We start from the raw sequence: 24,927 nt of genomic DNA, 5'->3' as shown, positions 1-24,927 counted from the left end.
AGGGCCCAAATGATGCTGAGGTCCTAAGCAGATTCTGTAAGTTTAATTCTATCCTGCATTATGTAGTAGAATGTATTGTGTTTCAGAAGTGCTGTAATTGAAATGTGTAGTTCATTCAGTAATGAATAATGGGAGGTCCTGTCCAGCAGAGGGAGAAAGCATCAGGATATAGCAGGCAACACTCGGGGCAAGGAAAGGTAGTTGTCAACTGACTTTGTTCTTTAGGAGGAAGAATCTTGGACCACTCTTCTCTTTTCCCACTTTGCTCTAGCCACACTGACCTTTGGTTTCTTCAAACACACAAAGCTTTTCCCCTTTATTGGGATATTTTATGAGCTATGACATCTGCCTGAAATGTTCCTTCCCATGATTCTAAAAAGACAAGCTATGTCTTGCATGCATTCAGTTCATTCAGCAGTTAGTGAGACCTTGTATGTGCCAGATTTTGCTCCACATTTTGGGGATAAAACCCCAAAAGAAGCTATGCATTAATACAAAATCCTGCCCTCATGGAACTTATATTCTAGTAGGGCGTAGGAGCACAGACTATACATTATGTAAATAAATAAACCAAGTGCTGTTTCAAATCATGGCAAATGCTGTAGAGAAAAAACAGCTGGCAAGAGAGATAGTGAATGGCAGAATAACAGTGGGGATTTTACACAGGTGTAGGGAACATCGCACTAGCAACATGGGAACAAAGAAGAGAGGTCAGGGGTGAGTTGTGTAGATACCTTGGGGAAGATAGGTCAGAGCAGAAGAAATAAGTACAAAGGCCCTGAGGTAGAAGTGTGCTATGCTGTGTGCATGGCTGGAGTACAGGGGAAAAGGAATGAAGATGGAGGAGGAGCTAAGGTCATGCAAGTACTGAGGCTGAATCATGTCGAGTCTTGTAGTCACTGTAGGGACTTGGATGCTGCTGTGTGAGAAGAAACAGAGTTTCCATACTGTGGTGGGCTGAAATGATGGATGATTAGATTGACTGAGGAGAGAAGGAACTATCAGAGAGACAGGACAGCATATCTCAGGGTAAGTCAGAGAGCAAACGATCTAGTGCAAAAGTGGAAAGAGGCACCTTACATAGAAGCACAGGAAGTTCTTCCTCCAGATCAGCAGGAGAAGGCAGCAAAATGGGTAGGATCGGTTGTTGGGAGCTTAGGAAACATCTCTTCTCATTGCTTTTATTTTTGTGTTCCCCCAGAGAAACAGGAGGCAGGCTCCTTAGAGAGGGTGAGAAAAGGAGATACTGGGGCTATGCAGAAATAGTAGGTGGCCAGGCATGGTGACTCATGCCTGTAATCCCTTCACTTTGGGAGGCTGAGGCAAGTGGATCACTTGAGACAAGGAAATTGAGACCAGCTTGGGCAACATGGCAAAACCCCATTTCTACTAAAACTACCAAAATTTCCTGGATGTGGTGGTGTGCACCTGTAATCCCAGCTACTGGGGAGGCTGAGGCGCAAGAATCACTTCAACCTGGGAGGGAGAGGTTGCAGTGAGTTGAGATCACACCACTGCACTCCAGCCTGGGTGACAGAGCTAGGCTCTGTCTCAAAAAAAAAAAAAAGGAAAAGAAAAGAAGTAGGTATACAATGGACTAGAAAAATGCAATATGATTTTCAGCAGTGTCAAGTGTCCTCTAGAGGTCCCGGATCATGAATTTCATATGAGACTTCTCATTATGGCTGTGTGTTTCTACTCTAGGCTAAAATTCAACTGTCAGTACAGGTGAGAAGTAAGCTAGTCACTGTTTGTATCTCAAAAATGATCTGTTGAGATAAATCTCTTTCCCATTTGAAAGTGGCCACTCAGTAACATCAGCCCGATTTAATTCTTTGCCTTGAATACACCACTATGCATGTTTCTTATTAACTTAGTTGTCTTGATGTTACTTGTTTCTTACACAGAAATATGAGAACCAACCTATTTGTACCTCATTCACTGTTAAGTTTGAAACATTGCTTGGTACATATTAGGTGTTCATAATATTAAATAAATGATGACTTCCATTAAAGGTGGGTAGAGGGTGTGTGTGTGTGTGTGTGTGTGTGTGTGTGTGTTACAGGTTGGCTAATCAGAGATTCATTTGTTTTCCAAGTACAAATCCAGCTGGCAAACAGACATCCAACCCATGAACCACGACACTCTCCTACACATCTATGGCTTTTTTTATGTTAGAAAGAAAAAGGAATGTCTTGGATGCTCCTTTAAATGCTAAGAAACAGTTCAGTAATTTCTTTGTCACGGGTTGAGTTTTCACACTGGAAGACAGATGATGCAGGTTGGCCTCATGGATGACCTGAGAGATCATGGCTTGTTTGAAGCCCGGTTGATGAGCTGAAATGGTGAAAGAGCATGTACTTATTTTATGAAGATACAAAAACAATCAATAGAAGACCTATGACCTTACCAATAGTTCAAAGCAGTCAATTATTTACAACGTAAAAGGCAGAGCTTAAATGAACTTTCTCAATTTCTCACTTTCAATTATTTTTTCCTACATGTAAGACAAGAAGAAAGGGAATGGTTTTGTATTTGAGCATTGGCAATGATGTGAAACTTACCGGGAGAAAATCAGGCCTAATATAAAAGAGAAATTCTAACAGAGCTGGCCAATGATGGAGCAGTATCTCTCGAAACAGTGGTCTCCCCAGTCTTGTCATCCAAGCAGAAACTGGATCAGATGATTTCTAATCCAGTTTACAATGCAATGTAAACCACACATTCAGAGGAGCAGGGCTATGCAAATAAATTAACATATTGTAAAACAACTCATAGGACCTCTAATAATTTTGTGCATAATGATAGGATTATTGCTTTTTACCACTATGGATAATCATATTTCAAGATGCCTACGTGTGTGTGTGTCTGTGTGTGTGTGTGTGTGTGTGCGCGCAGGAGTGTGGGTGGGCACTAAAGGGCTGGTTACCCAGTTAGCGTGTTATCTTTGCCTTTGGTTATTTTTCATCATTACATCAGCAACTCTAATAGCAAATAGGTAAACAGTAGGGCAGACAGATTGGCGACGGTAATTCAGCTGGCAACTCCCATCAACTATTTGCGTGGGGGAATGTTGTGAATTTTTTTCTAAGATAAAATCTCTATTCTCTCCATCCCCATTTCCATTACCCTGGGTTTAGTTCGTTCACTTTTTGACCTTGACTATTGCAGTCTCTTCTATACTTGCCCCCATCCAATCCGTTCCCCGTGTGGTAGTGTAAGTGCCACTTTTGAAATGCAAATTGAACCACGCCTCTCCCGTGCTTAAAAACCTCAGTGGCTTGTTGATGGGCTCAGTATCTATTCCTCAAGTTTTCAGGCTCCTTCAGGATATGAACCTCACAGTTGCTTCCGGTCACCTGTGTGGCCCCCTCCTCTCCTCACTTGTGACATCTCAGCCATGTTGAACTAAATTCATATCTTCAAATATACCTTGATTCTCAAGTTTGAGTTTTTACCAGTTCTCCTATAATTTGTGTGCTTTTCCTGGCAAACTCCTACCATCCTTCCAGTATCACTAAACGTTGCACCGGTACCTCTACCCTTCGAGGTAGAGGTTGTGAGGTAGGAGACTGGCAGGCCTTACTTCCTGGGTCAGACAGGATGAAGTGAAGAAACTGGCCAGAAACAATAGGTGCCACTGAAGGCAACCTCTAGTTACCCTCACTGCTCATTAGTATAAGACACTCCCATCAGCACTATGACAGTTTACAAATGCCATGGCAAGGCCAGGCATGGTGGCTCATGCCTGTAATCCCAGCACTTTGGGAGGCCGAGGCAGGAGGATCACAAAGTCAAGACATGGAGACCATCCTTTCCAACATGGTGAAACCCCATCTCTACTGAAAATACAAAAATTAGCTGGGAGTGGTGGTATGTGCCTGTAGTCCCAGCTACCTGGAAGCTGAGGCAGGAGAATCGCTTGAACCCAGGAGGCGGAAGTTGCAGTGAGCCAAAATCGCACCACTGCACTCCAGCCTGGCGACAGGGCCAGACTCTCTCTTGGGGGGGAAAAAAAGGCCATAACAACGACCCGTTAGTTACCACTCCTTATTCATAGCAATAACCCCAAGGTTACTACCCCTTTTCTAGAGATTTCTGAATAACCTGCCCCTTAACTTGCATATAATTAAAAGTGGGTATAAATACGGCTGCCCACAACCCATATGCTTCTGGCTCTGGGTGCACTGCCTAGGAGTTAGCACTGGTCTGCAAGGAACAGCTCTGGTTCAATCAACATTGCTGTCTACCACCACCAGCTCACTTTTATTCTTTCCTGGGTAGAGTCAAGAACCCTGACAGGGTAAGCCCCAATTTGGGGGCGTGTCTGCCCTGTATCAGTTGGGTGTCTTCTTTCCATACCGTTTTTCATTGTCATCTGCTTTTCGTTTTCCTTGTTATTTTTAAGGTCATTGAGAGCAGGGATTCTATATGTCCTGTTTCTTATCGCAGCCCCAGTGCATTTCATAGTTCTCGGCTCCTGGCAAATGTTTGATAGATCTTTTAAATTTTGTTCAGTGCAATAGATTTAGGATTGTAGTTTAATTATATATAATCTCTCTCTGCATATACATCTATGTAATTGGCACAGTCACAGGTTATATGATTTTGTTTATTTTTGTTAGAATGATTTGAACGTTCAGAATGCTATTCATAAAATTTCATGGCTTCATTATGTTAATGGCCTTAATTAGGCATCTGTATGAGATCCTCTGTCAAACTTGTGAGCTGTCTCTGAAGACTGGCTGATAAATGAACGTACAATTAAAAAAACAAAAATAATGTTACCAAAGTCGACTGGTTGAGACGATATGAAACACCATTCTTGAAAATGCTATTTTCTATGATTTCATTGTGTAGAGACTGGAGGCTTGGCTGCTCTTGACCGTGTGATGACGCAGGATATCAGATCCATATTACGGTACACTGAACATTGCAAACAACTGCTGAGATACACTCACTTTGCTCCTCGGAGTCAGTGACATAAGCCGCCTCGGTGGAATGCACTGTGGCAGGTTCTGGGTGACACACAGAAAACAGAAAGGTGTTTGCTTCACACTCTGAGAAAATGTGGATAATGCTATTGGTTCATAGTCATGGGCATGCTTGAATGATGACACGGATTCTGTTTCCTTGAAATGGCAAGAGCTTTTAAACAAGCATATGTGAAGCTAAGCTTGAGGGTAAGAATTCCTGGCAGCTGAGGAAAGGGGAGGTGTAGCTTGCCAGTGCCATCTGCTTAATTTTCTTAATAATCTAACACCTGCCAATGAGACTCATCTTGTATCCCAAAATGGCTGAGAATCGTAGAAACACCAATAATAACTTCTTCCAAGCCCCTCGCCCTCATTACTAAGAGAGTGGCTTTCCAACTTACCTACTTAGTCTAAAACGATGAGGATGTTAGCATCTCTCAGTGCCATCATCAGTGCCATTAAGCCCTGTTTCCTGAGAACCTACAGCATTCTTGGCACACTCTGTTTGAACTAAGAGACTGATTAAATAAAAGGCTGCAGAGAGAAATGAACCTTTCACCTGATAGTATGCTTCCTTGATGCTTCCATCAGCCCTCAGGTAGGCAGTCTGGACTAGGATCCGATTTTCTTTAGTTTTCTTGTAACCAGTTTTGAAATTTAACTTTTTTTGTTGTTTATTTTTGTTTGCTTGTTTGTTTGTTTTTCAGATGGGGTTTCACTCTGTCACCCAGACTGGAGTGCAGTGGCGCGATCTCGGCTCACTGCAACCTCCGCCTCCTGGGTTCAGGAGATTCTCCTGCCTCAGCCTCCCAAGTTGCTGGGACCACAGGTGCCTGCCACCATGCCCGGCTAATTTGTTTATTTTTAGTAGAGACGGGGTTTCCCAATGTTGGCCAGGCTGGTCTCAAACTCCTGACCTTAAGCGATCCTCCTGCCTTGTCCTCTTAAAGTGCTGGGATTACAGGTAAAATTTAACTCTTAAATAAGCACTTACCTCCACCACAAGAATGGAAGAATGCTTGCATTCTAATGTAAAACAACCAGAATTTAGTTTAATTAGTGTTCAAGGTCTAAACATACCTTTCAAGTCAGAATTTTCTCCCAAATATTCTTGTCTGGTTTTCAAAAGTCCTCACAGGCGTAGTCTGTTAAAGCCCTCATCAACCCCATGAAAGAAAGGACTATAGAGGGACAGGGGGCAGGTCAGACCATTCAGGGAGTTTGAAAATGTTCCCCTGAAAGTTATGTACTTCTTCAGAATTATCCTTTGTAAATGAGAGAGAATAGGAATATTTGAGGAATAATAATTTACCTGGTATGACTACATAATCTCATTCGTCTCTCCAAGTAGTAAATAATTATGTTTCTTAATAAATATTGGGCTTGTGACTAAAGTTCAACCTGGCACATGTTAATTCTTTGAAGAATGGGAAGAAATTATGTGAACGGTCTTAATATCACCTCTGGGAAGCAGGTTATATTTTCATGGACACTTTCAATCTAGAAGAAAGAGGAATAAGTTGTGTAACAGTAGATACCCTGTGGTCGATTGATTTCTGTTGCATATTAAGATTCGATCTAGGAAACAGCTCCTATGAGGTGAAAGGATCAAATTCTCATCTTTGGGAACCACATATCATAGAAATAAGAACTGATCGGTTTTTGTGACAAAATATACAGAAGTCACTGGTAGTGGTCTTATTATTCTAAAGTTTTCATTGACATCATAAAATCCCTCAAATAATGTATTTTCCTGACAAATTTTTTAATAGACTGATGCACAGATACTCTAGGAAATACAACAATCAACAATAAATATATAATCCGTTGACAGGATTTCACGCAGACCAAGTCATCATGTACTTTGTATTTTCATTGCATTTTATATTCCATGCCTAGTTTTATTGTCAAGGATTGATTCTAATCCAACATTAATCAGCACATGAATATTTTCATTATTCTTTAATTAGTGCGTATGATGCTGATTGTAAAAATAGCTTGCTTACATGTAAGAATTATTTTTGAAACTAAGTTAAAAGAACTCTAAGAATTTAACACTCTATATAAAACAACACAATGAAATAATATTTTTCTGAAAATGATGTAATTGGTAGCCTGATTTTACCCAGAGGAAATTTATAAATTAACTCACAGGAGGATGAAGTGAAAATACAGCTCCCTGCATATGTGATATCCTGGAGAATGCCGAAGTTCTCAGTCTTGAGATGCAGTGTGGTAGGGTGGGTAAAATTTAAAAGGACATAAAAAGCATTGAGTATAGCAAACCACAGACCCAAAGTTATTAAGTTCATGACTTCCCTACTACCTTCGAATGCCATCTTATTCCACTCTAGTCTTTTTTTTTTTTTTTTTGACAGAGTCTCGCTCTGTTGCCCAGGCTGGAGTGCAGTGGCGCGATCTCAGCTCACTGCAACCTCCACCTCCTGGGTTCACGCCATTCTCCTATCTCAGTCTCCCAAGGAGCTAGGATTACAGGTACCCACCACCACGCCTGGCTAATTTTTTTTTTATGTTTAGTAGAGATAGGGTTTCACCCTCTTGGCCAGGCTGATCTTGAACTCCTGATCTCATGATCCACCGCCTCAGCCCACCAAAGTGCTGGGATTACAGGTGTGAGACACCACACCTGGCACACCCTAGTCTGTCTTTAATGAGTTTTCTGTATGTTTCAAGTGTGTCTACCTGCGTGCATGTTTGAGTGAAAAATAAGGGAACTAGAAATGCACCAGGCAATCTTTTTTTCTCTATTCTACATCCTTGTTTGGTTCTAGATTAAAAGAGAAGAAATGGTTGCTATTGCAAATCTTTGTGAAAAACAAGAATTTTCAATTTTCCTACTGTCCTTTGAGTACTTTCTCTTTCGTAGCTTTCACATTATTTTGTCTTTCATTTTAAAGACAGTAAAATATTTTCCACTTAAAAGTAGTCTATATAGAGACAGACTGTACCTTTCAGAAGAATGTTTTCAATTCATATAAATTTTCAGGATAATATTTAATAACTTACTACTTCATTGAGATAGTGTCATATGGCCTCAATTTAAAATTTGTTTTCGGCTTTTATCTGGGACAAGCTTGCGTATAATGAAGTTGCAGTGGACTCTTTAGAGGTGTGAAACATTTGTGCTTAGTCTGCCATCTTAAACTGGAGTATAGTATAGATTTAAAAATCTTTTAAATTTAAAAGGTTTAAATTTAGTCATTTCATTGTATACAAAATTTATTAGCTTTGGTCAGAGTAACTATACAAATACATAATTTTGAAAACATCTCAAGAACTTATAAAGAATTAATTCCTATTTAAGTTAAATTGCTTGTCATATAATACATTTAAATATTTTAGCTAATAAAATTCTTTTTTTAATTTTTATTTAAAAATTCTTTTTTTTTTTTTTTTTTTTTTTTTTTTTTTTTAACAAACAAGCAATTGGATCATGCAGCATAGAACTTCTGAAATGTCTCTATCCAGGAGGATGAATTAGATGATCAGGACTGAATTTAGCTCTTTTCACTTCCTGGCATGTGAGCTCATTATGGCAGCCAGAATGCTTGGTGGTATGTTAGGCACCTGCTCTGTACCACCAGGCGCTCTAGATTGCAGAGCTCCACCTGAGGCCCATTAATAACCTTATTGTCCATCTCTTTAAATAATCAGTGTGTGTGTAGGAGGCAGGGGCAGGGTTGGAGGTAAGGGAGTGGAGAGTTGTTGCAATGCTCAGATTGACCAGTTTTCAGTTTATATGTCTCTAAAAGAAGGAATAACGCCTCCCCCCCAACCCCATCCTGAGAGTCTCAGAGGGGTGTTTTCCAAAGAAAGTCAGGAGGGTAGTTCAAGAAAGGTTAAATGGCAGCTGAATAGAAAAACAAAAGAATGAAAAAATAGTATCCACAATAATTAATGTACTTTTAATACGCTAATGCTTATATTTTAAAGACATCTAGGCTAAGCCCTAAAAGCAAAGGAAACTTACCATTTCTGTCTTGACTTAGCAACGTATTGGTTGTACCAATATGTAGGTGAGTTACAAAAGTGAAGATTTTTATTAGTCTCTTAATCTGTAGTTTCTTTCTATATGGGTAATAGATCTTCTTTTTAAAATTTCAGTAGTTGTGGAGGTATAGGTTACATGGATAAGTCCTTTAGTGGCGATTTCTGAGATTTTAGTGTACCCATCACCCAAGCAGTGTATACTGCAGCTAATATGTTAGAAATTCATTCCTTAGTGGATTAACACATTATCCTTTTTTCCTTTTTAAAAAATGCATTTTTAATTGAAAAATAATTGTATATATATATTAGGTACAATGTCATGTTTCTATACATGTATGTATTGTGGCATGATCCAGTTGGGCTAATACATCCATCACCTCACATATTTCTTTGTATTTCAGAAAATTTAAAATCGAATCTTTTAGCAAATTTTAAAAATATACATTGTTATTAACTGTAGTCACTGTGCAATAGGTAACCAGAACTTATTTTTCCTGACTAAGACTTTCTACCCTTTGACTATCATCTCTCCTTTCCCTCTCCTCAGCCTCTGGTAGCCACCATTCCATTCTCTGCTTCGATGGGTTTGACTCTTCTGTATTTCACAATGAGTGAGATCCTGCAGTATTTGTCATTCTCTGCCTAGCTAATTTCACTTAGCATAATGTCTTCTAGATTCATCTGTGTTGTTGCAAAGGATAGAATTTCCTACTTTTTTAAGGCTAAATGATATTCCGTGGTGTGTGTCTGTGTGTGTGCATATACACACACACATACATATGTATATATATACACACACACACATACACATAAAACACTTTTCAAATCCATTCATGATGGGCACTTCAATTTTTTCGTATCTTGGCTATTGTGAATAATGCTGCAATGAACATGGGAGTGCAGTCATTTTATATACAGTTTCAAATTTGTTGGACATCCTGTTTTTCCACATTTTATTTTCAATCCCAAAAGAAAGAGTGCTGGAAAATCTATTTTTAGTGTTTTGAGGAACCTCCATATTGTTTTCTAAAATGGCTGTACTGATCTACATTCTCAGCAAAGACTGTACAAGAGTTCCCTTTTCTCCACATCATCACTTATCTTTTCATTGTTTAAAACTCATAGGCATTCTCATGGTTGTGAGGTGGTATCTCATAGTTTTAATTTGTACGTTCATGATTATTAGTGTTGTTGAGCATTTTTTCATATATCTGGCCTTTTACATGTATTCTTTTGAGAAATGTCTATTCAGGTCCGTTGCCCATTTTAAAAATAGGGTTATTTATTTTCTTATTACTGAGTAGTTAGAGTTACTTATATATTTTATCTGTTAGTCCTCTATCTGATGCATAATTTGCTAACATTTTCTCCCCATCTGTGCGTTCTCTTCACTCTACTGCTGTTTTTGCTATACAGATTTTGTTTCACATAATCCCATTTGTAGATTTTTGCTTTTGCTGCCTGTCCTGTTGGAGTTATATCCAAGAAATGACTGCTCAGACCACTACCGTGAAGCTTTTTCTCCTTTGTTTTCTTCTTGTAGTTCTACAGCTTCTGGTCTTATGTTTAATCCATTTTGAGTTGATTTTTGCATAAGGAATGAGATATAACTTCAAATTCATTTCTCTATAGTTTCCCCAACACCATTTATTAAAAACATTGTCCTTTCTCTATTGTGTGTTCTTGGCACTTTTGTCAAAAATCAATTGACCATAGATAAGTTGCGTTTTTTTCCAGAGTCTGCATCCTATTCCACTGGTCGATGTGTCTGTTTTTATGGCAGTACCATGCTATTTTGAATACCATAGCTTTGTAATATATTTTGAAATGATGTAGTGTGATGCCTCCAGCTTTGTTCTTTTTGCTCAAGATTGCTTCAGCTATTTAGGATTTTCTGTGCTTCCATATACATTTTAGGATTTCTTTTTCTATGTTTGTGAAAAATGACATTGGAATTTTGATAGGGATTGCATCGAATCTGCTAGTGGATAACACATTAAAAAATGTCATACTTTGGACAGTATGAACATTTTAACAATATTCTTCCAGTCCATGAATATGCAATACATTTCTATTTATTTGTGCCTTCATTTTTTTCACTAATATTTTATAGTTCTCAGTAAACAGATCTTTCACCACAGGTTAAATTTACTCCTAAGTGTTATACTTTTTAATGCTATTTTTTTTTCCACTGGCAGCAATGTTCAGACAAGAAATTGATTTTTCTTTTCCTACCTAAGAAAGTTCCAAGTTCACTGAGGGTATATAAGTCTCTGGAGAATATAGTTTAAGTGCCACTAACCAATAGGTTTAATGGAAACAGGCTGTGCTGGGGTAACTTCCTCAAGATGATACATATAAATTTCAGTCATTCTTACCTAGTAACCACCGTGGCTTTCTTGTTAACGAGTAAACAGCAAAAGACATTTAGCCTCAGAAAAGTATCTTATCTCATTAATGCTACTGCATATCAAAGAAGTTAAAATTCACAAGCTGAAATAACATATCAGAGTTTTCATATCCACCACTAAGTATTGATTAATCCACAACAGTAAGTCAATTATGTAGTTATTATATATAAACATCAATACCAGACACTAAAGAGGATCTAGAAATGTAACAATCAGCAAAAACCAGGCTCTTGCCCTTAAGAAATTTAGAGGGCTCAAAGCCCTAGATAACAGGAAAAGGTATGTGGATAATCTTTTTAAGTTACAAGAGCAAAATATGTGCTATCTTTTCACTAACTAATGAAGTTAGTGGTGACAATAGGCAAAGTAAGCAAGATAATAAAAAAAGATGTTGTACTGTGTATTGGGCTACAGTTTTCTAGAAAAGCAATTTAGGATGTTGAACCCTAAATTAAGACCAATCCTTCTTTGTAGAAATGATGTGAGCATTGAAATAAAACCATGGCCCATGTATGTGAGAAAAAAATAAATAAATACTATTGTAAGTGGAATTGTTTTCTTAATCTTTTTCAGATACTTCATTGTTAGTGTATAGAAATGGTGATTTTTGTATATTGATATATATCCTACAACCTCACAAAATTTGTTTATTAGTTCTAATGGCTTTTTGCTGGAGTCTTTAGGGTTTTAAATCACATCATGTTATCAGAGACACGATTCATTCTTTCTTTTCAATTGGAATGTCTTTTGATTATTTTGACAAATTGCTCTGGCTAGGACTTCCGGGACTATATTGAATAGAAGTGGTGAGAGTAGACACCTTGGTCTTGTTTCTTCTCTTAGAGAAAAAGCTTTCAACTTTTTACTATTCAGATGTTAGCTTTTGGCTTGTCATACATGGCTTTTATTTTGTTGAGGAACATTCTTTCTATACCTAATTTGATGACAGTTTTTATCATGACAGGATGTTGAATTCTGTCAAACGGTTTTACTACATCTATTGAGATTAATCAAATTATTGTTGTCCTTTGTTCTGTTAATATGGTGAATTATATTTATTGACTGGTGCACATTGTTGAGCCATCATTGCACCCCAGAAATAAATCCCAGTTGATGGTGAATAATGTTTAATGTATTAGTATATTCACTTTGCTACTAGTTTCTTTTATTCTTGAGACAGGGTCTCACTGTGTCACCAAGGCTGGAGTGCAGTGGTACATTTATAGCTCACTGCAGCTTCATATTCCTGAGCCCAAGTGATTCTCCTGCCTTACCCTTACAAGTAGCTATGACTACAGGCACATGACACTATGCCTGGCTAATTAAAAAAAAATTTTTTTTTTTTTGTAGAGATGGAGTCTTGCTATGTTATCCAGGCTGGTCTTGAACTCCCAGCTTCAAGCAATTCTCCTGCCTTGGCATCCCAAAGTGCTGGAACTACAGGGCCACTTTGCTTATATTTTGCTGAGGACTTTGCATCTGTGTTTATCAAGGATGTTGTAGTTTTCTTTTTCTTTTCTTTTTTTTTTTTTTTTTTTTTTTTTTTTTTTAATTTATTTATTATTATTATACTTTAAGTTGTAGGGTACATGTGCATAACGTGCAGGTTTGTTACATATGTATACTTGTGCCATGTTGCTGTGCTGCACCCATCAACTCGTCATTTACATCAGGTATAACTCCCAATGCAATCCCTCCCCCCTCCCCCCTCCCCATGATAGGCCCCGGTGTGTGATGTTCCCCTTCCTGAGTCCGAGTGATCTCATTGTTCAGTTCCCACCTATGAGTGAGAACATGCGGTGTTTGGTTTTCTGTTCTTGTGATAGTTTGCTAAGAATGATGGATTCCAGCTGCATCCAAGTCCCTACAAAGGACTCAAACTCATCCTTTTTTATGGCTGCATAGTATTCCATGCTGTATATGTGCCACATTTTCTTAATCCAATCTGTCACTGATGGACATTTGGGTTGATTCCAAGTCTTTGCTATTGTGAATAGTGCTGCAATAAACATACGTGTGCATGTGTCTTTATAGCAGCATAATTTATAATCCTTTGGGTATATACCCAGTAATGGGATGGCTGGGTCATATGGTACATCTAGTTCTAGATCCTTGAGGAATCGCCATACTGTTTTCCATAATGGTTGAACTAGTTTACAATCCCACCAACAGTGTAAAAGTGTTCCTATTTCTCCACATCCTCTCCAGCACCTGTTGTTTCCTGACTTTTTAATGATCGCCATTCTACCTGGTGTGAGATGGTATCTCATTGTGGTTTTGATTTGCATTTCTCTGATGGCCAGTGATGATGAGCATTTTTTCATGTGTCTGTTGGCTGTATGAATGTCTTCTTTTGAGAAATGTCTGTTCATGTCCTTTGCCCACTTTTTGATGGGGTTGTTTGTTTTTTTCTTGTAAATTTGTTTGAGTTCTTTGTAGGTTCTGGATATTAGCCCTTTGTCAGATGAGTAGATTGCAAAAATTTTCTCCCATTCTGTAGGTTGCCTGTTCACTCTGATGGTAGTTTCTTTTGCTGTGCAGAAGCTCTTTAGTTTAATGAGATCCCATTTGTCAATTTTGGCTTTTGCTGCCGTTGCTTTTGGTGTTTTAGACATGAAATCTTTGCCCATGCCTATGTCCTGAATGGTACTACCTAGGTTTTCCTCTAGGATTTTTATGGTATTAGGTCTAACATTTAAGTCTCTAATCCATCTTGAATTAATTTTCGTATAAGGAGTAAGGAAAGGATCCAGTTTCAGCTTTCTACTTATGGCTAGCCAATTTTCCCAGCACCATTTATTAAATAGGGAATCCTTTCCCCATTTCTTGTTTCTCTCAGGTTTGTCAAAGATCAAATGGCTGTAGATGTGTGGTATTATTTCTGAGGACTCTGTTCTGTTCCATTGGTCTATATCTCTGTTTTGGTACCAGTACCATGCTGTTTTGGTTACTGTAGCCTTGTAGTATAGTTTGAAGTCAGGTAGCGTGATGCCTCCAGCTTTGTTCTTTTGACTTAGGATTGTCTTGGAGATGCGGGCTCTTTTTTGGTTCCATATGAACTTTAAAGCAGTTTTTTCCAATTCTGTGAAGAAACTCATTGGTAGCTTGATGGGGATGGCATTGAATCTATAAATTACCTTGGGCAGTATGGCCATTTTCACAATATTGATTCTTCCTATCCATGAGCATGGTATGTTCTTCCATTTGTTTGTGTCCTCTTTTATTTCACTGAGCAGTGGTTTGTAGTTCTCCTTGAAGAGGTCCTTTACATCCCTTGTAAGTTGGATTCCTAGGTATTTGATTCTCTTTGAAGCAATTGTGAATGGAAGTTCATTCCTGATTTGGCTCTCTGTTTGTCTGTTACTGGTGTATAAGAATGCTTGTGATTTTTGCACATTAATTTTGTATCCTGAGACTTTGCTGAAGTTGCTTATCAGCTTAAGGAGATTTTGGGCTGAGACAATGGGGTTTTCTAAATATACAATCATGTCATCTGCAAACAGGGACAATTTGACTTCTTCTTTTCCTAACTGAATACCCTTGATTTCTTTCTCTTGCCTGATTGCCCTAGCCAGAACTTCCAACACTATGTTGAATAGGAGCGGTGAGAGAGGGCATCCCTGTCTTGTGCCAGTTTTCAAAGGGAATTTTTCCAGTTTTTGCCCATTCAGTATGATATTGGCTGTGGGTTTGTCATAAATACCTCTTATTATTTTGAGGTACATTCCATCAATACCGAATTTATTGAGCGTTTTTAGCATGAAGGGCTGTTGAATTTTGTCAAAAGCCTTTTCTGCATCAATTGAGATAATCATGTGGTTCTTGTCTTTGGTTCTGTTTATATGCTGGATTATGTTTATTGATTTGCGAATGTTGAACCAGCCTTGCATCCCAGGGATGAAGCCCACTTGATCATGGTGGATAAGCTTTTTGATGTGTTGCTGAATCCGGTTTGCCAGTATTTTATTGAGGATTTTTGCATCGATGTTCATCAGGGATATTGGTCTAAAATTCTCTTTTTTTGTTGTGTCTCTGCCAGGCTTTGGTATCAGGATGATGTTGGCCTCATAAAATGAGTTAGGGAGGATTCCCTCTTTTTCTATTGATTGGAATAGTTTCAGAAGGAATGGTACCAACTCCTCCTTGTACCTCTGGTAGAATTCAGCTGTGAATCCATCTGGTCCTGGACTTTTTTTGGTTGGTAGGCTATTAATTGTTGCCTCAATTTCAGAGCCTGCTATTGGTCTATTCAGGGATTCAACTTCTTCCTGGTTTAGTCTTGGAAGAGTGTAAGTGTCCAGGAAATTATCCATTTCTTCTAGATTTTCCAGTTTATTTGCGTAGAGGTGTTTATAGTATTCTCTGATGGTAGTTTGTATTTCTGTGGGGTCGGTGGTGATATCCCCTTGATCATTTTTAATTGCGTCGATTTGATTCTTCTCTCTTTTCTTCTTTATTAGTCTGGCTAGTGGTCTGTCAATTTTGTTGATCTTTTCAAAAAACCAACTCCTGGATTCATTGATTTTTTGGAGGGTTTTTTGTGTCTCTATCTCCTTCAGTTCTGCTCTGATCTTAGTTATTTCTTGCCTTCTGCTAGCTTTCGAATGTGTTTGCTCTTGCTTCTCTAGTTCTTTTAATTGCGATGTTAGAGTGTCAATTTTACATCTTTCCTGCTTTCTCTTGTGGGCATTTAGTGCTATAAATTTCCCTCTACACACTGCTTTAAATGTGTCCCAGAGATTCTGGTATGTTGTATCTTTGTTTTCATTGGTTTCAAAGAACATCTTTATTTCTGCCTTCATTTCGTTATGTACCCAGTAGTCATTCAGGAGCAGGTTGTTCAGTTTCCATGTAGTTGAGCGGTTTTGAGTGAGTTTCTTAGTCCTGAGTTCTAGTTTGATTGCACTGTGGTCTGAGAGACAGTTTGTTATAATTTCTGTTCTTGTATATTTGCTGAGGAGTGCTTTACTTCCAATTACGTGGTCAATTTTGGAGTAAGTATGATGTGGTGCTGAGAAGAATGTATATTCTGTTGATTTGGGGTGGAGAGTTCTATAGATGTCTATTAGGTCTGCTTGCTGCAGAGATGAGTTCAATTCCTGGATATCCTTGTTAACTTTCTGTCTCGTTGATCTGTCTAATGTTGACAGTGGAGTGTTGAAGTCTCCCATTATTATTGTATGGGAGTCTAAGTCTCTTTGTAAGTCTCTAAGGACTTGCTTTATGAATCTGGGTGCTCCTGTATTGGGTGCATATATATTTAGGATAGTTAGCTCTTCCTGTTGAATTGATCCCTTTACCATTATGTAATGGCCTTCTTTGTCTCTTTTGATCTTTGATGGTTTAAAGTCTGTTTTATCAGAGACTAGTATTGCAACCCCTGCTTTTTTTTGTTCTCCATTTGCTTGGTAAATCTTCCTCCATCCCTTTATTTTGAGCCTATGTATGTCTCTGCGTGTGAGATGGGTCTCCTGAATACAGCAGACTGATGGGTCTTGACTCTTTATCCAGTTTGCCAGTCTGTGTCTTTTAATTGGAGCATTTAGTCCATTTACATTTAAGGTTAATATTGTTATGTATGAACTTGATCCTGCCATTATGATATTAACTGGTTATTTTGCTCGTTAGTTGATGCAGTTTCTTCCTAGCCTCAATGGTCTTTACATTTTGGCATGTTTTTGCAATGGCTGGTACCGGTTGTTCCTTTCCATGTTTAGTGCTTCCTTCAGGATCTCTTGTAAGGCAGGCCTAGTGGTGACAAAATCTCTAAGCATTTGCTTATCTGTAAAGGATTTTATTTCTCCTTCACTTATGAAACTTAGTTTGGCTGGATATGAAATTCTGGGTTTAAAATTCTTTTCTTTAAGAATGTTGAATATTGGCCCCCACTCTCTTCTGGCTTGGAGAGTTTCTGCTGAGAGATCTGCTGTTAGTCTGATGGGCTTCCCTTTGTGGGTAACCCGACCTTTCTCTCTGGCTGCCCTTAAGATTTTTTCCTTCATTTCAACTTTGGTGAATCTGGCAATTATGTGTCTTGGAGTTGCTCTTCTCGAGGAGTATCTTTGTGGCGTTCTCTGTATTTCCTGGATTTGAATGTTGGCCTGCCCTACTAGGTTGGGGAAGTTCTCCTGGATGATATCCTGAAGAGTGTTTTCCAACTTGGTTCCATTTTCCCCCTCACTTTCAGGCACCCCAATCAGACGTAGATTTGGTCTTTTTACATAATCCCATACTTCTTGCAGGCTTTGTTCATTTCTTTTTCTTCTTTTTTCTTTTGGTTTCTCTTCTCGCTTCATTTCATTCATTTGATCCTCAATCGCTGATACTCTTTCTTCCAGTTGATCGAGTCGGTTACTGAAGCTTGTGCATTTGTCACGTATTTCTCGTGTCATGGTTTTCATCTCTTTCATTTCGTTTAGTACCTTCTCTGCATTAATTACTCTAGCCATCAATTCTTCCACTTTTTTTTCAAGATTTTTAGTTTCTTTGCGCTGTGTACGTAATTCCTCCTTTAGCTCTGAGAAATTTGATGGACTGAAGCCTTCTTCTCTCATCTCGTCAAAGTCATTCTCCGTCCAGCTTTGATCCGTTGCTGGCGATGAGCTGCGCTCCTTTGCCGGGGGAGATGCGCTCTTATTTTTTGAATTTCCAGCTTTTCTGCCCTGCTTTTTCCCCATCTTTGTGGTTTTATCTGCCTCTGGTCTTTGATGATGGTGATGTACTGATGGGGTTTTGGTGTAGGTGTCCTTCCTGTTTGATAGTTTTCCTTCTAACAGTCAGGACCCTCAGCTGTAGGTCTGTTGGAGATTGCTTGAGGTCCACTCCAGACCCTGTTTGCCTGGGTATCAGCAGCAGAGGCTGCAGAAGATAGAATATTTCTGAACAGCGAGTGTACCTGTCTGATTCTTGCTTTGGAAGCTTCCTCTCAGGGGTGTACTCCTCCCTGTGAGGTGTGGGGTGTCAGACTGCCCCTAGTGGGGGATGTCTCCCAGTTAGGCTACTCAGGGGTCAGGGACCCGCTTGAGCTGGGAGTCTGTCCCTTCTCAGATCTCAACCTCCGTGTTGGGAGATCCACTGCTCTCTTCAAAGCTGTCAGACAGAGTCGTTTGCGTCTGTGCAGAGGTGTCTGTGTGTCTTAGTTTACTGTGCCCTGTCCCCAGAGGTGGAGTCTACAGAGACAGGCAGGTTTCCTTGAGCTGCTGTGAGCTCCACCCAGTTCGAGCTTCCCAGCAGCTTTGTTTACCTACTTAAGCCTCAGCAATGGCGGGCGCCCCTCCCCCAGCCTCGCTGCTGCCTTGCCGGTAGATCACAGACTGCTGCGCTAGCAACGAGGGAGGCTCCGTGGGTGTGGGACCCTCCCGGCCAGGTGTGGGATATGATCTCCTGGTGTGCCTGTTTCCTAAAGCGCAGTATTGGGGTGGGAGTTACCCGATTTTCCAGGTGTTGTGTGTCTCAGTTCCCCTGGCTAGGAAAAGGGACTCCCTTCCCCCTTGGGCTTCCCAGGTGAGGCAATGCCTCGCCCTGCTTCAGCTCTCGCTGGTCGGGCTGCAGCAGCTGACCAGCTCCGATCGTCCGGCACTCCCCAGTGAGATGAACCCAGTACCTCAGTTGAAAATGCAGAAATCACCGGTCTTCTGTGTCGCTCGCGCTGGGAGTTGGAGACTGGAGCTGCTCCTATTCGGCCATCTTGCTCCGCCCCCCTGATCTTCTCTTTTTCTTTTCTTGAGACAGAGTCTCGCTCTGTTGCCCAAGCACAATCTCGACTCACTGTCACCTCTGCCTTCGGAGTTCAAGCAGTTGTCCTGCCTCAGCCTCCCAAGTAGCTGGGATTTACAGGTGCCTGCCGCCACACCCAGCTAATTTTTGTATTTTTTAGTAAAGACTGGGTTGTGCCATGTTGGCCAGGGTGGTCTGGAACTCCTGACCTCAGGTAATCCGCCTGCCTCGGCTTCTTAAAGTGCTGGGATTACAGGTGTGAGCCCCATACCCGTCCAGTTTGTTTTTTTTTTTTTCTTATAGTAGCTTTCTTTGGCTTTGGTATAACAGTGATTCCAGACTCATAAGATGAGTTTGGAAGCATTCCTTCTTCTTCAGTTTTTTGGAAGAGTTTAGAAGGGTTGGTATTAACTCTTTGAATGTTTCATGGAATTTACTAGTGACGCTATCTGGTGTTGGGCTTTTCTCTGATGGAAGACTCTTTATTACCGTTTCAATCTCTTTACTCATTATTGGTCTGTTCTGATTCCATTTTCTTTTTTTCTTTCTGAATTTTTTTTCATCCCCCTCCTTTGTGGCCTGCAAGGTTTCTGTTGAAAAAGCCACCGATGGTCTTACTGTCTTTTGTATGTAACAAGTTGCTTTTCCCTTGCTGCTTTCAGAATTCCCTATCTTTTGACAGTTTGATTATGATGTATCTCAGTGTGGGTCTCTTCATTGTGGGTCCAAACTGCTGTGTTTGTTTTAGGAGATTAGGATGTGCCCATACTCTCAGTACAATGAGACAGATAAGGTAGGAGCCAGACCTATTGGATGCAACTGGAAAGGCTGGGGTTCCACTTCCTTGTATCCCCATGATGAAGCTGAGAGTGTTTTATTTCCGTTCTGTCTGCACTGAGCTTGGGAGAGGAACTGTGGCAAATGCCTGCACCTGTGCTCAGACTGCACCCTTCCTTCTGGGAAGAATGGGCAGACCTGGATCTACATCGCTGGGGCAACCTGGGAAAGGACACTCAGGAAGTGCGAAGCTTCTGCTCGGGCTGCTGGAGGGCTTCTGTTTGTCTATCCCTTTGACTACCTGATACAAGTCAGTTAGAAGCTAGGCCATTAAGTAGCCACAGGAAAACTGTGCTTTAACTCTCTACTGGGGCAAAACAGGGAGCTTTGCTCTTCAGCCTCTTCTCTATTCTGTTCCCAAGGATATAGCCTTTGGAAATAGTTGCATATTCTCTACGTATCTCTTCACTTTGTCACTTAGGGAGACTTACATATTCTGTTTCCCTGCTCCCAGAGCTAGATTTAGAATGCGGCGAGTCCCTGAGGTGGTAGCTGTAAAACGCTGGAGTACTCATTGCCCACCCAAACTTCCTCTAGGAGGAAACAGTAGACCTGAAGTTATTGCTGGGGTGAGCCAGGGAAGGGGGCTGAGAAAGCGCCCAGGTCCTACTCAGGCTGCTGGAAGTCTAACGTTAGTTGGCCCCATTAGCTCTCTCATGCAGACTAGTTACAAGCTAACGGGTCAGCAGCAACAGGCGGCAGAGTATGCTGGCAAGTGCCTTCCAGAGAAACTGGGAAGTTTTGAGTTTTATCCCTTTCTCTGCCCTCTTCCTAGGAATGAAGCCCCTGCAAGTGTTTGTGTGTCCGTACAAAACTGCCCTTCTTTTTCTGTGGTCTAGAGACACTTGTGTATTTCTAGTCCCCTTTGTTCCAAGTTGGTCAATCAAGAGCCAAACCATGGGGAAACTTAGAATTAGGACACTGCATGTGTGGTTCGAACTCTCCTCCCCTCGGGGAACAGCTGTGTGTTAGGAATTCCTTTCCAATTGTATTGTGCAGTACCTGGGGGTGGGGTCCATGCCCAAGTGTGCCTCAGCTTTGCCTACCCATTTGATGTTATTTTCTTAGTTGCCCAGTTCATCAGAATCTTTGAATTCCTTTCTGATTTTCTCTGAAAGGGAACTGACCCATGAACATATGTTTGTTTGGTGCATGTGTGTGTGAGTCAAGAGTCGGGAGCCTCCTGTTTTGCCATGTTGCTGACATCACCGTATTACTCATTTTCTGAATGGCGTAATACATTGCTAGTTTGGTGTAAGGCCAGAGGATGAAGAAAAGAGAATTCAAATTCTGTTTCTCTTTCCAGAATCTCCAGTACATTGTTGAATATACATGGTGAGAAAGGCCACTCGTTTTGTCTCTGATCTTAGCAGGAAAGCACGCATTAAGGCTTTCACCATTAAGTATGACACTGACTATAGCCTTTCTGTAGTTGCCCTTTATTAGTTCCCTTCTGTCTAGTTTGGTGAGAGTTACAATTAGAGGTAGATGTTGAGTTTCCTCTAGGAATTTGGATGTACAGATCATGGTAAAACATAAAATGATGACTTTTATACTTATCCAAAATAGTTGATCTTGTTAAAAACATGCAATTAAAAAGACTAATTTTTGATACTATTTTTATCAAATCCTAGGAATATGTCACATTTTTACTCTTCCTCTTTTCAGCAATTATCCATGTAAGTTGTAAGAACGTATTAATATTGTAATTACTAAAGTTCTTAAAGTACTTACTGAAATGTTAAATTACGTTGTCTTAATTACCAGTGTCACAATAATGTTTAGACAGCTTCCGTATTACAGTGGTGTCAATGCTCATTGAGCTTTTGCATCATTTTGTTTCCTGAGTTCTCATGTTTGCTTAGTCACACGGTTGGTAAAAGGATATTTTTGGATATTTTTTATTTTTTATAAAAATGGATATGTGGGCTGGGCACAGTGGCTCATGCTTTGGACTTTGGGAAGCACTTTGGGAAGCCCGGGTGGGAAGACTGCTTAAAGGAAGGAGTTCAAGACCAGCCTGGGCAACAAAGCGAGACCCCAATCATATAGTTTCTTTTCTAATTAATTTATTTTTTATTATATTGTTAAGTTCTAGGGTACATGTGCATAACGTGCAGGTTTGTTACCTATGTATACATGTGCCATGTTGGTGTGCTGCACCCATTAACTCGTCATTTACATTAGGTATATTTCCTAATGCTGTCCCTCCCCTCTCCCCCACCCCACAACAGGCCCTGGTGTGTGATGTTCCCCTTCCTGTGTCCAAGTGTTCTCATTGTTCAGTTCCCACCTATGAGTGAGAACATGCGATGTTTGGTCTTTTGTTCTTGAGATAGTTTGCTGAGAATGATGGTTTCCAGCTGCATCCATGTCCCTACAAAGGACATGAACTCATTCTTTTTCATGGCTGCATAGTATTCCATGGTGTTTATGTGCCACATTTTCTTTTTATTTATTTATTTATTTTTATTATTATTATACTTTAAGTTCGAGGGTACATGTGCACAACGTGTAGCTTTGTAACATATGTATACCTGTGCCATGTTGGTGTGCTGTACCCATTAACTCGCCATTTACATTAGGTATATCTCCTAATGTTATCCCTCCCTTCTCGCCCCTCCCCACAATAGGACCTGATGTGTGATGTTCCCCTTCCTGTGTCCAAGTGATCTCATTGTTCAATTCCCACCTATGAGTGAGAATATGTGGTATTTGGTTTTCTGTTCTTGAGACAGTTTGCTGAGAATGATGGTTTCCAGCTGCATCTATGTCTCTACAAAGGACATGAACTAATCCTTTTTTATGGCTGCATAGTATTCCATGGTGTATATGTGCCACATTTTCTTAATCCAGTCTGTCACTGATGGCCATTTGGGTTGATCCCAAGTCTTTGCTATTGTGAATACTGCCGCAATAAACATAAGTGTGCATGTGTATTTATAGCAGCATGAGTTATAAACCTTTGGGTATATCCCCAGTAATGGGATGGTCGTGTCAAACGGTATTTCTAGTTCTAGATCCTTGAGGAATCGCCACACTGTTTTCCACAATGGTTGAAGTAGTTTACAGTCCCACCAACAGTGTAAAAGTGTTCCTATTTCTCCACATCCTGTCCAGCACATGTTGTTACCTGACTTTTTAATGATTGCCATTCTAACTGGTGTGAGATGGTAACTCATTGTGGTTTTGATTTGCGTTTCTCTGATGCTGAGAGATGATGAGCATTTCTTCATGTGTCTGTTGGCTGTATGAATGTCTTCCTTTGAGAAGTGCCTGTTCATATCCTTTGCCCACTTTTTGATGGGGTTGTTTTTTTCTTGTAAATTTGTTTTGAGTTTTTTGTAGGTTCTGGATATTAGCTCTTTGTCAGATGAGTAGATTGTAAAAATTTTCTCCCATTCTGTAGGTTGCCTGTTCACTCTGATGGTAGTTTGTTTTGCTGTGCAGAAGCTCTTTAGTTTAATTAGATCCCATTGGTCAGTTTTGGCTTTCGTTGCCATTGCTTTTGGTGTTTTAGATAGGAAGTCCTTGCCCATGCCTATGTCCTGAATGGTATTACCTAGGTTTTCTTCTAGGGTTTTTATGGTTTTAGGTCTAACATTTAAGTCTCTAATCCATCTTGAATTAATTTTCGTATAAGGAGTAAGGAAAGGATCCAGTTTCAGCTTTCTACTTATGGCTAGCCAATTTTCCCAGCACCATTTATTAAATAGGGAATCCTTTCCCCAGTTCTTGTTTTTGTCATGTTTGTCAAAGACCAGATGGCTGTAGATGTGTGGTATTATTTCTGAGGGCTCTGTTCTGTTCCATTGGTCTATCTCTCTGTTTTGGTACCAGTACCATAGCCTAACAACCAAAAAAAGTCCAGGACCAGACGGATTCACAGCCGAATTCCACCAGAAGTACAAGAAGGAGATGGTACCATTCCTTCTGAAACTGTTCGAATCAATAGAAAAAGAGGGAATCCTCCCTAACTCATTTTATGAGGCCAACATTATCCTGATACCAAAGCCTGTATCAAAGCCTGGCAGAGACACAAAAGAAAAAGAGAATTTTAGACCAATATCACTGATGAACATCAATGCTAAAATTCTCAGTAAAATACTGGCAAACCGAATCCAGCTGCACATCAAAAAGCTTATCCACCATGATCAAGTGGGCTTCATCCCTGGGAAGCAAGTTTGGTTTTGGTACCAGTACCATGCTGTTTTGGTTACTGTAGCCTTGTAGTATAGTTTGAAGTCAGGTAGCGTGATGCCTCCAGCTTTGTTCTTTTGGCTTAGGATTGTCTTGGCAATGCGTGGTCTTTTTTGGGTCCACATGAACTTTAAAGCACTTTTTTTCCAATTCTGTGAAGAAAGTCATTGGTAGCTTAATGGAGATGGCATTGAATCTATAAATTACCTAGGGCAGTATGGCCATTTTCACAATATTGATTCTTCCTATCCATGAGCATGGAATGTTCTTCCATTTGTTTGCGTCCTCTTTTATTTCACTGAGCAGTGGGTTGTAGTTCTCCTTGAAGAGGTCCTTTACATCCCTTGTAAGTTGGATTCCTAGGTATTTTATTCTCTTTGAAGCTATTGTGAATGGGAGTTCATTCATGATTTGGCTCTCTGTTTTGTTACTGGATGCTTGTGAGTTTTGCACATTGATTTTGTATCCTGAGACTTGGCTGAAGTTGCTTATCAGCTTAAGGAGATTTTGGGCTGAGACAATGGGGTTTTCTAAATATACAGTCATGTCATCTGCAAACAGGGACATTTTGACTTCCTCGTTTCCTAATTGAATACCCTTTATTTCTTTCTCTGCCTGATTGCCCTGGCCAGCACTTCCAACACTATGTTGAATAGGAGTGGTGAGGGAGGGCATCCCTGTCTTGTGCCAGTTTTCAAAGGGAATGCTTCCAGGTTTTGCCCATTCAGTATGATATTGGCTGTGGCTTTGTCATAAATAGCGCTTATTATTTTAAG

General features: G+C 40.0%; 1 protein-coding gene and 1 long non-coding RNA gene across 2 annotated transcripts in view; both read right to left on the bottom strand.

The window, feature by feature from the left end:
* TUSC3 (tumor suppressor candidate 3) overlaps positions 1-24,927 on the bottom strand; it is a 435,781-nt gene that overhangs the window by 58,944 nt on the left and 351,910 nt on the right. The window lies entirely within an intron of this gene.
* Positions 2,151-5,885, bottom strand: LOC141407564 (uncharacterized). Its single transcript, XR_012417093.1, has 2 exons — positions 4,789-5,885; positions 2,151-2,337 (listed from the first exon to the last, which is right to left on the bottom strand). It is a non-coding gene; the product is annotated as an uncharacterized lncRNA (long non-coding RNA).

Source organism: Macaca fascicularis, chromosome 8 (genome assembly GCF_037993035.2).
Source record: "Macaca fascicularis isolate 582-1 chromosome 8, T2T-MFA8v1.1".
Taxonomy (NCBI): Eukaryota; Metazoa; Chordata; class Mammalia; order Primates; family Cercopithecidae; genus Macaca; species Macaca fascicularis.
The sequence above is the reverse complement of the archived record's forward strand: the minus strand, read 5'-3'. Positions and strand labels throughout refer to the sequence as shown.